Source organism: Lycium barbarum, chromosome 6 (genome assembly GCF_019175385.1).
Source record: "Lycium barbarum isolate Lr01 chromosome 6, ASM1917538v2, whole genome shotgun sequence".
Taxonomy (NCBI): domain Eukaryota; kingdom Viridiplantae; phylum Streptophyta; class Magnoliopsida; order Solanales; family Solanaceae; genus Lycium; species Lycium barbarum.
This window is the reverse complement of record NC_083342.1, coordinates 41,905,963-41,921,664: the sequence shown is the minus strand read 5'-3', so window position 1 is coordinate 41,921,664 and position 15,702 is coordinate 41,905,963.

The following is a 15,702-nucleotide window of genomic DNA, read 5'->3' as shown; positions in this document are numbered from 1 at the left end:
TACCACCTATTGACTAAGTATTTCGAAGTTGTTATGTTATCTTTATATATCATTGCACTGCCATATTTGTATTAATTTTTTTCCTTATTATGACTGTGAGTTTATTTTTAGTATTATTTGTAATTAAATTACTTTCATATATGGTGACACTTGTGCACAATTATGGGACTTTGGTTTTATCCTATGGTAACACTGGTTTGGGAGTTGAGGTGGTTTGGGGGGGGATATGTCTTAGCCATTCCCCCATGTCCAGCCATGCCTGGGGATCATGAAACCCCTTGCAACTTGTGCGGCATCGGGAATAAAAGTGGTGACAACCTTTTCCCTTTGTATGGTATGAGTTACAGTTCAGTGAGGCCAATAGTATACAATCAAGTCCGTTTAATCGTGCACTTTGTAACCCGATTTTATATATATATATATATATATATATATATATATATATATATATATATATATATATATATATATATATATATAGTTATGTGTATAATTATGCTAGTGATAGGTTCAGAAAACATAGACTAATTTGGTTCCTTTTTCTTTTCCTCCTCTTACTGCATGGTCATTTGGGCCGAAGTCCAGCAACCCTGTTGGGCCCAATCAGAAATTTTCTTTCAAAAGTTATTGAATCCGACGAGAGAAAAGGGAAGCTAATATTATTGAAGGCCCAGTCATGGGTGAGAATGACATGAAGGCCCAACCATGAGTAAATGAAGGCCCAACCATGAGTAAAAATGGTCTACTATTTGGTACGCCCCTAGCCTATCCCTCCTTCCTTAAATTTCATCATGCAAGTTCCTTTATTGATTAAAGTGTTGTATTTGTATGTTGTAAAACAAACTCACACTATTATTGGAATACTTTATTGGTTGAACTAGGAATCTTAGGTAAATGGTACATATGTCGTTTAGTTCGACTTTAGGCTCCTCCATGCGTTTTTCAAAGCCTAACATAATATAAACAATTTTGAAAGAATAAAAATGGTTAAGCAAATCAGTAAAAGAATGAAAAGGATTAGTTTCATTTTACTAAAAAATATTGTTATCATCTTCCCTAAAAAAAGAAAGACTAGGCTTGACATTTTTTCTTTAAAACAGAGGAACGTTTTCTTGTTAACTCAATTTTTCAAAAGCTTTCTAAGTCCAGGCAGAAAAAATAGATTTCAAAATTGCGTGTAAATGTAATATGCTTTTAAATAAGTCCTTTCTTTGGACTATAAACCAGTCAGGAAAAACGCTTTTAAACTCATGTATAGTGTATTCATGCACCAAAAACACAAGTATTTTCTGGGCTAGGTTCAGTTTTGAGGGCTAAGGCCCAACATAAAATCACGTTTTTAAAGTCCCACTTAACCAAAACAAAATTAGAAAAAAAGGAGGGAAAAACACGTTTTGGGTTGAACCCAGTAGCTAAAGGAAAAAAAAATGAGATTTTGGGCCAAAAACCCAACAGACCGTAACCAATTTTTTCAGAAAAAGAACATAAATGTTACTCTTATTTTACAAACAATTGGGCTTTAAGTCCAAGAAAGATAATTGGATTATATAAACAAACCTCTTATAAATTAGACCCATATAAACCATTTGTAAACATAACGTTTTAGATAAGGACATTCTAAAAAATGTATTTAACGGATTAACCCGGACCATGTGTGAGTCAACCATGAACAGAATTATTTATCCCATTCTTTAAATGAACCCTTTTTTATCTTTACAAAAAAACCACTATCCCTATATATGAAAGGAACTAATTGTATCCGAATATTATAAATCCAAACTTAAATACCCTATATGTAAAGGGAATACATTCAATTCTTTTCAAAAAATGATATGCATAATGACAGACTTTTACGAGAAATAAACGCCAAATAAACAGTTCATGCAAATACTCACACATTGGAATTCGAAGGTCAATCATATAGTACGGATCCTTAATACTAGGGTACCCAACACCTTCCCTAGGGGATCACCAGAAGCCTTACCTAGAACTTTGGATTACAAAGGCTTTTTCACTGAATATGAATAAATCCTTCGAAATTGGTTTTCCTAATTTCCTAAAAATTAGATGGCAACTCTTTTAAAACAAAGTCCGAAAGAGCACCAACGATTTCAAAGTAGCTTTTCCAAGCGCTAACCCCACCCGTAAAAATGCAAACCGTCACACTCATAGACAACTGCGCCAAGCACGAATTACAGTCATTTGTGGATTGCTTCGCAGGATACCACCAAATCTTAATGGACAAAGAGGATGCGGAAAAGACAGCTTTCATCACTCCATGAGGAGTGTACCACTACAGGGTAATGCCGTTCGGCGTCAAGAATGTCGGCGCTACTTATATGAGGGCTATGACCACCATCTTCCATGACATGATTCACAGGGAAATTGAAGTATACATGGATGACATCATCATCAAGTCAAGAGAAAGTTCAGAGCATACCACGCACTTACGGAAGTTCTTCTACGGACTCCGAAAGTTTAATCTAAAACTGAACCCTTCTAAATGCGCATTCAGAGTGCTCGCCGAAAAGATACTTGGATTCATAGCCATCCAAAAAGGTATAGAACTAGATCCATCAAAGATCAAGGCAATCCAAGAACTACCCCTTCCCAAGACCAAGAAAGAGATCATGAGCTTCTTGGGAATGCTGAAATACATTGGACGGTTCATAGCCCAGTCCGACTTCATTGTGGAGCCCATACTTAAGCTCCTAAAGAAAAACGCGCCCACAAAATAGGCAGAAGAGTGTCAAGAATATTTTGACACCATCAAGAAGTATCTGTCCAATCCACCAATTTTGGTACCTCCCAGGCTCGAGAGCCTACTCTTACTATACTTGTCAGTTTCAGAAAACACCTTCGGGTGCGTGTTAGGACAACACAACGAGACAGGAAAAAATGAACATGCCATCTACTACTTGAGTAAGAAACTCACTACCTGTAAGGCAAGATATACACTAGTGGAAAAGACTTGTTGCACCTTAACATGGGTAGCCCAGAAGCTGAGGCATTACTTATCGTCATACACTACCCACCTCATATCCAAGATGGACCCATTGAGGTTTATATTCTACCAGCCCATGCCCATCGAGAAATTGGCCAAGTGTCAGATGTTGCTAAGTGAATTTGACATTGTGTACATAGCACAAAAAGTTGTTAAAAAACAAGACTTGGCCGACCTATTAGCTGAAAGTCCCTTGGATGAGGATCTCAAACCCCTTCGAACTCCTTTCCCTGATGAAGGAGTACTGGCCATAGGGGAAGAAACAGTGGAGCCCTACACGATATGGAGGTTATTCTTTGATGGAGCCGTCAACTATAAAGGTTTCGTCATCGGAGCAGTTCTGGTATCGAAAATCGGGCAACATTAATTTTTTTTTAAATGAGTTATGCCCAAACTAGGAAACATTACCCGATGGACGCACATCTCAAATTTTGTTGTACCAACAATATGGCAGAATATGAGGCTTGCATCCGAGGCCTCAAGATGGCATTGAACATGGATATCAACAAACTATTGGTCATAGGAGACTCCGATCTGATGATCCATCAAGTACAGGGCGAGTGGGACACCAAGCATGATAAAATCTTTCTAAACAAGGAAATACTTTACAAACGAACGCTAGATCTGGGTTTGCTCTGATGTATGGACGCTACTGAAGCCACGAAACTCCTAGAAGAAGTGCACGCAGGGACCTATGGGCCCCATATGAATGGTTTCATGCTGGCAAAGAAGATCCTCCGAGAAGGATACTATTGGATGACAATGGAAAGTGATTGCTGCAAGTTTGTACAAAAATGCCATCAATTTCAGATCCAGGGAGATCTAATTAAAGTCCCACCGAGTGAACTCAACACCATGAGCTCACCTTGGTCATTCGTCGCTTGGGGTATGCATGTCATCAGACCTATTGAGCCTGCCGCCTCAAATGGGCATCAATTCATTTTGGTTTCCATTAACTACTTCACCAAATGGGTGGAAGCAACATCGTACAAATCAGTGACAAAGAAGATAGTAGCTGACTTCGTGCGAAACAACATCATATGTTGCTTCGGCATGCCCGAGTCCATCATTATGGATAACAGGGCGAATCTGAACAATCATCTGATGAAGGATATCTGTGAGCAGTTCAATATCACTCATCGAAACTCAACGGCCTACCGGCTACAAAAGAATGGAGTTGTAGAAGCGGCCAACAAGAACATCAAAAGGATATTGAGGAGGATGACGGACAATTACAAGGGTTGGCACGAGCAACTGCCATATGCTATGTTGGGATACCGTACAACAGCCCGAACTTCTACAGAGATAACTCCATATCTGCTTGTCTATGGTACCGAAGCGGTCATACCTGCCGAAGTCGAGATACCATCATTAAAAATCATTCAAGAAGCTGAATTAGACAATGCAGAATAGGTCCAAGCTCGATATGAGCAACAGGCTATAATTGACGAGAAGAGGATGGTTGTCGTATATCACGGTCAACTATACCAACAAAGGATGGCGCGAGCCTTCAACAAACGATTCAGAGCTTGACTTTTTCAAATAGGACAAATGGTACTCAAAAGAATATTCCCGCGCCAAGACGAGTACAAAGGGAAGTCTCCCCCAACTGGAAAGGCCCCTATGTGGTCCGCAAGATACTCTCCAGAGGAGCCGTGGTGTTAGCTGAAATAGACGGGAAAGAGTAGCCCAACCCAATCAACTCAGTCGCAATCAAGCAGTACTACGCGTGAAGAGAGGCTTTTCAATTGTGTTAGGTATCTATTTGCTTGTAATCGTTTGTAATAGATTAGGGAAAAGCCAAATGATTTCCTTGTAATATGAACTACGCAATGACCTACTTTCCCCATAGTAGGCTACCTAGGCAGTCCATTTGGGACCCGATTGTATTATTAGTAAAAACCAAAACTCAATAACTTCATTCTGAACTACGTTCGACCTGATTCCTGCTGCGACATGATACGTAGGCGCTCTTTGAGCTCGATTGTACCAAATGAAAAACCCAAGAAAACCCTAGGAAGCCTCAGAGATGGAAATTCAAAGACAATTCAAATTCGGCAAGAAGAGATTTCCATACATGCTCAACTAAGGCAAAAATTTTGAGAGGGTCTCAAAAAATCATGCAACCAATCCATCACAAGAATCAACCAATCTAAAGTCTCAAACTGGGGCAGAAATTTCTCATCTTAACCAGTCAATAAGGGTCAATCATTTCAACACCCTGAACTGGGGAAGAAATTTTGAGGAGACCTCAAAGTTTCCTACATTTAAGACTCGGCACGAGAGTTCGTCAAGCCAGCAGGATAAACTAGGGCAGAATTTTTGAGAGGGTCTCAAGAATTCCACACAGAAAAACGGGAACCCCTGCTATCAAAGCAGCAGAGAAGGAAATATATCTCATTCGAAGGCGCTTGTCATGACAATTAATTTAAACATCTTTAGAAAAGATGCATTTTTTTCATAAGTAATTAACTTACGATTAACTATTTACAAAAAATATTTTCTTTTATAATTAAATAAATTCATCTTTCGAATACTGAATCCAAGGGGATTTGAATCCAAGGGAGCTGGCAAAGCCGAAGACACGGCCAGAAGTAACAATACGGACCAACTTTAATAGGAAGCTAACCCCTTGCTGATGCAGGTCTCCATGTCATCAGGAGGACGACCCATTTTTCTAACTTTGTTTCATGTGCAGGTAAAGATGGTTCACCAGATAGGGTTGAGTCGCCGCCAGAGATAGGGTTCGTAACAATCAAAGCCACAAGGGCTATAAAGGGACTGAAACGCCACAAGGTCGAATATCTAGCCACGAGGCTATAAAAGGACTAAAATGCCATAAGGGAAAATATCTAGCCACGAGGGTACAAAAGGATCAGAATTCCATAAGGGCAAGTATCTATCCACAAGGGCTACAAAATGACCAAAATGCCACAAGGGTAAATATTCAGCCAAAAGGGTCACAACAAAGCAAAACAACACATCTGACCACGAGGGTCATAGCCAACATAAAGGATGAAAGAAAGATGGTTTACCCGAAGGGGCCCAATCTGTCATTTGCATGCCGTGAGGACCATTCATACAAAAATTGCCAAGAAGGCCATTCATACAAACATGCCAAGAGGGTCATTCATACAAACATGCCGAGAGGGTCATTCATACAAACATACCGAGAGGGCCATTCCTACAAACACTGCCGAGAGGGTCATTCATACAAACATTGCCTAGAGGACCATTCATACAAACATTACCAAGAAGGCATTTGTTAACACCTAATTTCTACCGCATAAGACGCACATTCTAATTTTCAAAATTCTCGAGTCAATGACGGAGCAAGGATGCATCTTTAAAATTCAAAATTTAAAAATCCCGAGAAAATTGCAAAAATTGACGTTTAATTATTATTTTTTATAAAAATTAACAATCAAGAAATTACGAGTTATTTACTGTCACAAACGCAAGTTTGAAAGAAAGATACATATCCCGCTCCATCCGACTCGATAAATTTGTTAATTAGAAACGACGTACTACCGCTCATTTTTACTGCGCTTGTCTCCATTTTTAAATATTTCTCAAAAGTATATCAATATTGGGCTCGTTTCGAAGCTCGTATTTTAAAATGATGTGTTACAATTTTTATCCTATCAAAATATTATTTATACGAGGGCATTTTGTGTTAAATAATTCTTAAACTATATACTATGTTTTTAAAATGTGTATTATCTTTTAAAAGGGGGAGGTAAATAATATACTTACCCCCTCCCCCCTCCCCCCCCCCCCCCCACCCTCGCTTATTTTCTCGTGAATGTCTTTATTCCTTTTACCCTAAAATATTTTCATCTCTCTCTTGAGAGAATTCAGTGGCGGTGCTAGGGTTACGCTGCTAGCCACCACCCCTCCACCGCGTTTGCACCCATTTTCTGTCTACCACGGGTATTTTCCCACCCCCCCCCCCCCTTCGTGGTATGGGATGTCATGGGCAAGCCTTAAAGGCTTTAGCCAACTTGTTCTAAAACACCAGCCAAAGAAGGGGGGGTGTGGTGATTTGCTCGATAGTGAGAGGAATATTTGACTACGTGCATGCCTGGATAAGGTTTTAACGGTCCTATTTTGTTTGTTGTTGGTCTGATTTTGTTATTTTGTGTGTGTTGGCGTAATACTTGCCATCTGGTTGTACAATCTGATCTCATTCTTGTTATTCCTTGTACAATTTGCGAAAAATTAGGGATTTTTAGCACTATTTAGTACAATGTGCTGTATTATTTTGTCATTATTCATTTTTTGAATTTGAATCTATGACGATTGGGAATCTTTCATCCTTGGGTGTACAATTTTCGTATGAATTTAGAATTTGTTTTGGCCATTAGTACGATTAGGATAAGATCCCTTTTGTTTTATTTGATTTTGGGAATTCTGATTTTTGTGCATGTGGGAAAATTCGTTTGAAAAGGTCTAGAATCTTCTATTTTTGTTCCTGGGATAAATTTCCCCTTGCTATAAATTGGGGGGGGGGGGGGGGGGGTGACATGAAAATGGTCTTCTTCTCTTTTCTCTGAAAAAAGGGGAGGGTTCGAAGGGTTTGAATTTCTTTGATATTCCACTTAAATATATACTACATATATAGAAATATTACGAAAATATATATAGAGAGAGAGAGATAATACTCCAATATAGAGGGGATTACTTTGGAGAAAAAAAAAAAAGAAAAAAGGTTTTTGAAGTGTTTTGTTGCTGAGGTTTCGATTCAATCTCCCCATTTGATTTTTGGGTTGCCCTTGCAAGAGGTAATATCCCTGTCCTATTATTTAAATCAATTTCAGTCTTTATATGAGTTTAAATGATCATATTATTGTCTAATTGTGTGTTTGAATCTTTGATTCACTTGTTTGGATACATTTCTGCCTAGTTTAGTTAATAGTGGAGTGTTGATGTTGTTTAGGACTGATATAATATGACTAAGTTTGTTTTGAATGATGTTTGAGGTTTTGTTTGTTTGTCTTCCTTCTGAAATTTTGGAACTAAAAATGGGGGATATAAAGGATGGTGTTTGGAGTCTAGTCTGATTGTATTAAGCAGTTTGAGCTTCCAGCTTTGTTATATGGTTACTGTTTCATTAATTCTATCAAGTTATTGTGTTATAAAGTTAATATGATTATGATCAAAAGGGTTCTTAAGTATTAACCAGTAAGTATGGAGGATAAAATAGATTAAAAAGGAAGCAAGATTGCTAAGTTTTGATCCTTAGTTACTGTCTCATTGATTAATTCAAGGTATCTGAGGCATTTTTCTATTTTTGTGTGTTTGGCTGTTGTTCTTTGTGAAATTTTCTTAGGCATATGTTGATTGATTATGGCTTAGTTTAAGTCGTTAACCTTAGGTATGTTGATCTTGAGTAGGATACAAGCCTGTGAAGTTTGGTTTACTGTCAATACTCTTTGTTAGAACTGTTTTGGAACTTAAAAGTGGTCTATGATTCCTTATTCATGATTAATGGACCAAATCCAGTCCAAATGGTGATGTAAGCTTCTCTTAAAATGACCAAATGGCTTTCAACAAAACTGGTTTCTAAAAAATATTAAGTTTGAATCCAATTTCCTTGAAACAGCTTGTCTATGAATATCTCTAAAAATTTTGAATTTATCTTATGTTTTAATCTTGTATGATCCTCCAAAGACTATTCTTAAGCCTGAAAAACAACTTTGGAAGCCTGAAATGTAATGTTTGCTCTGTGTTTTTTCTATTATTATGAACTTGGACTTAAAGGTGTTTAGGATACTGATTCCTTGTTTTGCATTTGTTTGGACCTATTCTTGCTCTTTTTAGATTATCTTCAGACCCCTCTGATTTCGCCTATTTTATGACTAAGTGATGGACAAAGTGATAAGAAAAGGTTTTTTGTGTCTTTCTGTGACTATCTAGCTTCGCTTGTATACATATTGCTATCTTTAAATCTTACTAAGTTGTGTTAAAAGGTGAAAAATGATCTTGTCAACTTGCACTGTAAATCTTGAAAGTCCTGAATGTGGATTGAAGCCTCTAAAACTGGAGAATTTGTTTTAAAATGGGAACTTGAAGAATTTTGTGACTTGTCTTGTTGGTTTTTAGAGTCTGCATCCCATTTGGCCTTTTTATGAATGTTAAATCACTGTTTTTGGGAGTTGTCATAAGAAAATAAACTATATGAAGTAGGGAAACTGGTTTTCTTTTGCTTAAAACTAAAAAAAAAATAAAAGGCTATGGTCTGCTGCTTGTGTTCTTCCTATCACTCATTCTTGTCTCTCAAACCTGTTGTTGATCCAAATTATGGTGCAAAGTGTCCTGTTTGAGTTTGTTTGATTAGCAAGACTTCAAACTCCTATTACTTGCTAGATCATTAGAGGCTAACCATGTAGAAGCCAATGGAGACTACGTTTAATCTTAAAAGAGAATTCTTAGCTAAGTATAGTGACAAGTTTAGATCTTCCTTTCTCTCTTTTCCTATGTTTTGTAACTTGTATATGTTGTTCCCTATATACTATTTGTCTACATTGATCTTAAGCGGGCTACTTTGTGACTTAGGAGAGGTGGTATGAACCTGTTTTGTCATTTTATGGGCACTTGGCCTCTTCTGTGCACTACTTCTAGTTGTGTATCTTCTATGAAATTGGGATTTGCTGAACCTAGTGCATTGTTAAATATTGAAATCAAAACTACTTTTAAAGGATAAATATAGTGCCTTCCTATTTGAACCCTACTTGTATAACTCTGTTTGTCAATTGCTGAGGTTCCTAGGCATGATTCCCTACCCCCTGCCTGTTTAATGGAGACCATAACATGTGTAATATAATGTTTTGAATCTAAGATGATGACACGTATCAGCCTAGTTTCAGTTTTAGATTATTATGAACCTCTATGGCTTTCTGTTTGAGACTGCCTAGATAGAAAGTTAGTAGAAATTGACAATTATGAGATTTGTAGTGAATCTTTGATCCTAGAATAGTATAAGTGCAATTTTTGAACATTGTGTGTGCCTGTCAATGCCTATTCTTTTAGCTTATTCTAGAAAGGTAAAAGTGTAGGGACATTGGAAGTTAAATTCCTGTTGAAACTAAGTATAAAAGTCTAAACTATATTCTTAAGGCTACTGTGTGATTTGTCTGCCCCCCTTTTACCTACTATTTAGAATTATCTGCAGTTTATTTTTCTTAAAAAATTGTGTTCTTTCAAGTTGGTTCTTGAATGTAGTTTTCTGGGAATTGTTGTGCCAAGTGTTAAAACTAAGCAAAAAAATTAAAAAAATAAAAAAAGGGAAATGTGTTAAAATCAGTCTGTGTAAGTTGTCTCTTATTTCTTTACCATTTACTTGATTAGGTCTTGGTTTTCATGATATTGCCTTGGCAGTGCTTGTTGTTGCAGTATGACTTAATTCACTACTTAGCATTTGGATAAACTACCACAGAATCACCCCATCTCTCTCAACCAGAGTAAGATCTAACTTCTTCCTAAAATTTAGAAAATAAGACCCTTAAGTATGGTCCCTGGCCTATTTTTGCCTCATTTTCTATAACCTAGAACTGCTTGCTTCCTTGCCTATGCTATGTGTGATTCTGAATTTTGATGCACAATGTCATGTTAAAACTGAGACCAAAACTACTATTACTAGAGTAAATAGGATACCTGCACACTTGCACCTATAGCTGTTTGTGAATTTCTATGGTTCATGCACATGAATTCTTACTTTTTGCCTATTGTTTGGTGTCCATAATAATCTTACTATAGTATCTTGAGCCGAGGATACTGTCATGAACCCCTTAAGGCCCACAGTTGAACTATGTTTGCACTCATGTTGGTTTCACCCTCTCAGAAAATTGTTGATCTTGTCTTGGCCATTCTTAATGCCATAGTTGAGTTCTGTAGGACCTTATATTCATGTTAAACCTTCATGTTGTTCTCAGTTATGCCATGGTCATCTCTTGAGTCTCAAATACTTGTTGTACCTTGCCTTAAGTTATCTTGGCATTTTCCTAAAGCTGGGTATCTCATTTTCCTTGTGTCTGATGAACCACTCAGTGGTATTTTACCTGTATGTTTGAGTGTTCAAGCTTTGGGGGCAGTAGTTAGAATTTAATGTTTGCAATTGTGTGGATTTCTGGGGAATTTGTTGGTTTGTGCATGACTTGAGTACAGTGTTTAGAGTCAAGTTTAAATTGAATATGTGGTGTATATCAAGTGTATATGGAGGGTATGTGTAACAACCCGTATCTTAGAACTCATGTTAGACTCATATCGTTAGAGTTTTAGCGAAACATTTGAAAGTTGTAGCCCTTTGGAATAGCTTTGTTACACCTCGGAAAAAACAATTTGTTGATGCACGGTGAATAGACTAACGAAGAGCACGAAGTATATGGTATTTCGATAAGTAAGGAATGACATTTGATGACCCTAATTAAAATTTCAAAGACGTTCGAGATAAGGGAAGAAAGTTTGCCAAGAGAAAGCAAGCCTTACGATAGGTATCGAAAAGGAATTACGAGTAACAAGTTAACGAGGACTTAATAATGCTTTGGAGAAGAGTTATAACGTCCCTTAGATTGTTAATAAGTTGATGAGCAAGTGCTAAGAAGGTTCCATAAGGATTGGAGATCAAACGAGTCGACAAGAACGAACTTCGAAAAACTGGGGATTATACGGCCAAACATACTGGCCGTATAAAACATACGGATTGTATGTTGGACCGTATAATCAGCCCAGATTGGCACCCCTCTCTGGACTAAATCTACGGCAAGACATACGGTCAGTATAATTTATACGGACCGTATGTTGGTCCGTAGAACTGGTTGGGACAGATTTGGTGTATTTAATGAGGGATCCAAGTCTTATTTCATTTCATTTACTTTCACACCCCTTCTCTCTAAAACATCTCTCACACTTCTCCCACAAGAATTCAAGAGATATTAGTGATCAACAACATCAATCTAAGTGAATCAAGTGTAAGAAACCCATTAAAGTTCATCCAAGGCAAGGAATCCAAGTGAAGTTGAAACTAGGGTTTTGCTCAAGTGAGGTTTTTTCACCCAAGGTTCATCCCTACACCATCTAAGGTAAGATTTATGGTATTTTCATGTTGTTTAAGGTATTTCAGAGTTGAAACACTTGGATTGTAGAAGGATATAGAAAAATGGGTCATGAATGTGGAAATAGTGCCATTTTGAGTAATAGCTTGAATTGAGTCATGATTCTTGATGTGTTGTGATTGGATATGTTATAAATGATGTTAAGAACATGGGATAGGCAATGTATATGAAAGAACGTAGTCGTATGTTATGAGCATGGATATGGGTGATTGGAAGTGAATTGAGAAATATAGATAATGTGGATAAATAAAGACTATTGTTATGATACTGTGAATGTATTATTGACGTTTGGGAGTTGATTTACGATATGGAGGAATGTCGTATAAATAAAGGAGATGCTGTCTAATTTTCTCTAGCCTTAGTCATGTATACTAGCTATCGGTTTTCTAATGATAGTATAACTCTAATGAAGGTAGAAACGTGAGCATTTGTCACGACCCAAACCGATGGGCCATGACTAGTGCCCGAGCTAGGCACCCGTATACGACCCACTAGATATAATCAGACTGAAACTGAAAATAATATGGCACTTGGTAAAAGCATGCTGTGAACTCATCATATCATACATCAGAAAGAACCTGTCTGCTGAGAAGTCACAGTTAACCAAACATAACAAATATGCAAGCCGACAAGGCTGCCGCTATACACGGGGACGTCCAAGACGAACTACATCGATATAGCTGACCAAACCGTATATACACAACCCACATATGTCTACAGACCTCTAAAAGTGTAACAAAGTCTACGTCAAAAGGGTTTGTACCAAAATAACTCAAGCTCCGGAACAATAGAGCTCTCCAAGCAGCTGGGCAGAAGTCCTAAGCTGGAGCATCACCAAACTGAGTGTCTGTACCTGCGGGCATGAAGCGCAGCCCCCGAAGAAAGGGGGTCAGTACGGAAAATGTACTGTGTATGTAAAGCATGAAGTACAATAATAAAGATCATGTCTGAGTAGAAGATTACAGGAGACAAGTATGATAATCAAGGATACCAATGCATCTGTCCCTTATGAGATGAGAGTCATCCATATATATAATATACTGTACCCGGCCCTCTAGTGAGGGACTTGGTGAAATCATCATATATATACCGTACCCAGGCCCTCTAGTGAGGGACTCAGTGAAATAATCATATATATACCGTACCCGGCCCTCTAGTGAGGGACTCGGTGAAATAATCATATATTTACCGTACCCGGCCCTCTAGTGAGGGACTCGGTGAACAATGCAATGAAACTGTGCACGAATACGTACCCCGCCCGGGACTCGGTGAATGATATATTAACGTTATGCACGAGTAGAATATCATGAGCAACCATATGCAAACTAAATCATCATCTGAGACTCAACAGAATAATCAGAATGAACCAACACTTGAGAATCAAAGACAACTATCATGTCAAGTACCACTGAGAATTATAGTTCATTGGAGTCATGTATGTTCGTCGTTCGCTCACTTTATGTAGTTCATGCCATAAATAAAGAAGGGATAGCTTTACACACACTTTGGAGCCTTTAGAAGTAGAGTCATCATCAATGAGTAAAATTGAGAAAATATAGAAGTAGCTCCACATTCTCATTTTCGCTTTGAAATCATAAACTTGAGTTCTTAAAACACGAAATCATCATTATCGTTGTCACCATCATAAAATCATTCTTATCCTCCACATCATGAGAAGCTTTAAGAACCATGGACTTTTAGTTTTTGAAAACAAGAAGGTTACAGAAACATTTATGAAATCATACCATAGGAATCATGCCTTTGAAAGAAAGGGACGAGCCTTATCATACCTGTTCAGCCTCCAATTATCTACACTTATTCGTCCGAGCTCGCAAGTCTACATTTAAGAGGATTCACACAATCGTTAGACGCATCGTAGTATATTTGTGCTAAGCTCTCAAGTCAAACTATTTCATATCCTGCTGAAAATCGGGCAGCATTTCCCCTGTTTATATGCCTAGCCCGGAATCTCAATTCAGCAACCAACAACAACAACAACGATACCAACATCAATAACATCATTTCCAACACCAATATGTACCATAAAACAGCCCACATGCTGTTTTCCAACTTCCATAACTAACCAACTTACTACACAATTATTTAACAACTTTATCTCCGTAATTAAGTCTTAAATAATACCAAAAGAGAAAGATTCATACTTTTTTTCTTGTTAAGACAGCAATATCCTCAATATCCACGCTAAAATTCACCATAAAACAATACTAGAATCACAACCATGCGTTACCCGGACCTAAAACACTACTCCGATACTTGAAAATTGCTCACTTTTGTTTTCCTCACTCTCTCTCTCTCTCTCTTCAATTTCTGGAAATTTCTGGGCTAAATCTGGTGAAAAAAAGGGGGTTCTTACCCTTTTTATAGGGGTCAAATTCGGGGGTCACTGTAGCAGTACTGTAGCAAGTCGGTTGCTGTAGCAGTACTGTAGCACGCGTTTCTGCTCTGTCAGCTGAACTTGTAACGTCCATAATTCTTTACTTCGAAGTCCAATCGACGAGAGGTTTGTTGCGTTGGAAACTAGACTCGAAGAACTTAATTTTAGGCTTTTTTTTAACCTTAAAACACTTCATATGCTAAGAGATATTCGTCCACCAAGTTGGACCAAAATTTTCACATAAAACATTACCCATCCTTTTTCCAAAGTCGTACTACTCCATTTCTTCCACTCATTTCCTTATAAAACCTTCTGGTATACCTTATATACATGCTTCCTCATTAAATATACTTAATAATGCTTGCTCCTTATATTCCAAAGTGGTTTTACTTAACCATAACTCAACGTACTTATGTTTCAAATTTGATAAATGCTTCTTCGAAGATACGGGGTGTAACAGCATTGAAGGAGAACGTGCAAGTGATAAAATAGTTGAACGGAAAGGTATGTAAGGCTAACCCTTCTTTCATAAGGCATGGTTCTTTGGCCAAATATCTATTCTTCTATGAGCCTATGATGCGCTCCAAATGATTCTATCTTCAAAAAGCTACAAAGCATATAATCCTTGATATGTATTACGATTGTACTAAATTCCTCATATGACGAATAATCCCATAAGGATAGACGTAATGAATGACGATACTGGTAATGATGATGATGATGATGACGATAATAGCGATAACGATAATGATGACGATGATAGTAGTGATAATGCTAAAGATGCCTATGAGCTTATATGTATGTGTGCCTATGTATGGCTATTATAAAACCCCGAGCTTATATAGCCGGGTAGAATATATAGATGTAGATATATGTATATGACGATGCGCGCACACCACTGCAGTTGGGTACGAATAACACTGAGCCTTGGTAGGGCCAGGTATGTGTAACACTGAGCCTTGGTTGGCCAGGTATGTATGATCACCGAGCCTAATCATGGTCGGGTACGTGAAACACCAAACCTTCGTGGTCGGGTATGCTATGTAAATGATATGTATATGATATAGATATGTATATGATATAGATATGAGTATGAATAAGGACATGATACAAATACGAATAAGAATGTGTATAAGAATACGATTATGGATACGAATGTAAATGAGTACGGATATAAATACGGATACGGA